Here is a 3,308-nt window from a genome sequence, read left to right as displayed (position 1 = left end):
AGAGAGAGAGAGAGAGAGAGAGAATCAGTCTCTTCCTTTAATAAACCCACCAGTCCTATTGGATTAGGGTCTCACCCTAATGACAATGACCTCATTTAACCTTAATTAGGTTCAGTGTTCCACCTCTAAATAAAAGCCCTATCTCCAAATACAGTTACATTGTGGAGAAGTGGTTAGGGTTTCAAATAGGAATTTTGGGGGGCACAATTCAGTCCATAGCATATAGATATGCGAGGATTAAGTGATTTAAAGGTCAATTTTTTTTTAATGCCTATTCAAGAAAAGTCATTTAGGGGCTTCATTTTCTTTAACACAAATCACAAGTTTAAAATGTGACTTTAACCCAAGTCACATTTTCTTTAACTCAAAACTCTTTAAAAGTTCTTGGTCAAGTATTATCACTTATTGAATGATTTTTTCCTTGGTTTGAAAACTAGTGAAGGGTGATGGGAACTTGAGGAGAGTTAGGGAGGAGAAGGGGCGCAATCTTAGTGAGGAAGAGGGAGGAACATAATGGAAAGAACATTTGGTGCAATATTGGCTGAGTTCTAGCTCAGATTTAATCTAAGTTTTATCAGTCAAATGGAGACCTTGATAATTACTTTTTTAAAAAGAGTTTTATTGTAATTGACAAATAATTTTGTATATTTATGGGGTACAATGTGACTTTTTGATACGTGTATACATTGTGGAATGAGCAAATCAGGCTAATTAGCATATTCATTTTCTGAAACAATTATTTCGTTGTGGCAAGAACAATTAAAATTCCCTTTTTTAGCTATTTTGAAATATATAATACATTACTATTAACTATAGACACTGTGCTGTGCAATAGAACACCAGAATTATTCCTCCTATCTAACTGAAACTTTGTATCTGTAGACCAATGTGTACCCTTTCCCTGTCTAACTCCCCATAGCCAATTCTGGGTTTATACCCAAAGGAATTTAAATCAGTATTTCAAAGGGTTGTTTGCACTCCTGTGTTCATTGCAGCATTATTCACAAGAGCCAAGATATGGAATCAACCTAAGTGTCCATCAGCTGATGAACAGATTTTTAAAAATGTGCTAAATATACAAAATAGAATACTATTTAGCCTTAAGGAAAAAACAACAGGCAATTCTGCCATTTGCAAACATGGATGAACCTAAGGACATTATGTTAAGTAAAATAAGTCAGGCACAGAGCGACAAATACCATATGATCTCACTTATATGTGGAATCTAAAAAGGTAGAAATTGTAGAATTAGAGAGTGGAATATTGATAACTACTTCTTAATGTGTATTTGGAGTTTGAATGACTAAATATACATAAAGTGCTTATATTTGAACATAGAAGATGTTATAGATATTTTTTCTGTCCCTTGCCCCATCTTTCCTAGTATAATAAAGTTATGCTACAAGTTAGTCACTTATGAATTCTAATTTGAGGATTCAGTTTGTGACTTTTGCTGGTTCCAAGAAATCAAGAAATACTGAGCCATTGCATGAACAGTGTCACTAAGTATAAGAACCTGAGAAGTTCAACTTCAACAAGTCTTAAAGTCTCCCTTGAGTAGAAGGTGAGTGAAGTGTCACAACTGGGCAAGAAGTGAATTAATTCTGATTGCAACAGTAGGCAGCTATTAAGAGATGAATATAACTCTGGATGGAAGTTTCTATGGTTTCTGCCTTCAGCCCTGTCATGTTCAACATTCTATTCAAGACCTAGATCAAAGGAGAAGTTGATGAGCTTAGTATTCAGCTAAGAGAGATGGGGTATGTTGGCTAGAAATTAAGCAATGAGCTCAATCTAGCAAGATACAAGTTCTGAAGTTGGACTCTTAGAAGCAACTGAGGCTCAAGCATTTCAGTAGGCACTACATTCTGGGTAATTTAAAAAATGTGTATACTTATCCTCACATCCTTTAAGCTCAGCTGAAATCTACTCTGCAACGTCATGCTTGAACCCTTGCTTTGACCTAAGTGTTCTGGCAATTCCAACATATACACCTGTAATAAAACTGCTGAAATAATGTTAAAGACTCTTTAAAGCCAGGATCTTTACCATATTAATTTTCATACTCCTAATGTCTAGTGTAGTGCCTGGCACATAGGGAATTTTCAATAAATTATGGGCTGTTGCTAGAATAAAAATTCAAAAGTAGGCAGTGTTGAGTTGGCAACTTAATTTTCTAAAAAGTATTAATTGCCTGCCTATATGGACAATAGAAACAACAACAACAAAAATATCCTGCCAATAAATCAGGCTTTTTGGCTGGTGCCTTGCAGTGCCTTATAAATATTAGTAAGCATGTTTCCTATTCTAAAGTAGGTTAAAAAAAAACTCAGTAACTTCATTTCACCTTCTTGAAGAACCTGCAGTTCCTTTATATTTATAACCATTAGAGTGAGGCATGTTAAATAATTCAAATGAGAAATCCTAGTTTCCACCTTTATGCATCTCTCGGGTTTTCCTTTGTTCACCCAGTCTCCTGCAAAAATCATCAAATGTTCAAATTTATAGTCTGTGACTTGGTCACCCTGAACCTCTTGCTGGCCCGGAATGAACGTGAGATGCTCTTATTTAGCACTTGGAGCTCAGTTAGATATTAGTTTTCCTATAGTGCAATCCTCTGATGCCAGTGAGGAAGGAAATCAGAAACAGGAATCAGATTCTGGCCAATCCTCCCAATACAAGGAGAGAGTAACTGACGGAAATAGGTCTGGATACTGGGTTTCTCTCTCCTAAGTCCTTTGATGCCAGTTATTAAAATAGGTTACTTCTTAGAGCCGTGACGTTGAACAACACTTCATTGAGATGATGCAAGATTTGGACTCCAAAGTGTCCCCTCTATCCCCTGTCAGCAGCATGAGCCTGAGCAGGGCAAGAGTCAGCCAGTATAGTGCACACATGCTCTGTTGAACTCATGTTCTTCCACCCAGGAGACTGAGGTTTCTGTGCAAAGAGCAACGCCAATCTGCTGGAAATCACTGGGGTGTCTGTTGCCTTGTTTATGACTTCTCCACATAGTTGGTTCTGCTCCAACTTATTTGAAAGGGACATCTGTTGGATGATTTGATATGATATCTATGTTCCCTGAAAGTCATTTCTGACAGGGCGATGTAAAGGAACCTGAGAGGGAGCTCCATCATGTGATGAGTGGCTCTTAAGTGCAGGAACAGATTTGAGAGGATTATCCAAGACAATAACCTCAAGATCAAACTAGGCCATGGAGTTAGCCATAAGGCTCTGCAAATTCTTTGCGGCTCAGCCCTCTGGGGTCTCCTGCCACTGTGCTTGCCAGTAATGAATTTCACTTCCAT

The 3,308-nt window shown here is 37.5% G+C and overlaps 1 pseudogene; it reads right to left on the bottom strand.

The window, feature by feature from the left end:
- Positions 1–2,751: 2,751 nt before the first annotated feature.
- On the bottom strand, positions 2,752–3,308 carry LOC129013957 (putative uncharacterized protein encoded by LINC02915; annotated as a pseudogene).

This window comes from Pongo pygmaeus, chromosome 16 (assembly GCF_028885625.2).
Source record: "Pongo pygmaeus isolate AG05252 chromosome 16, NHGRI_mPonPyg2-v2.0_pri, whole genome shotgun sequence".
In the NCBI taxonomy this organism is placed as follows: Eukaryota; Metazoa; Chordata; class Mammalia; order Primates; family Hominidae; genus Pongo; species Pongo pygmaeus.
This window is presented reverse-complemented; position numbering and strand designations above follow the sequence as displayed.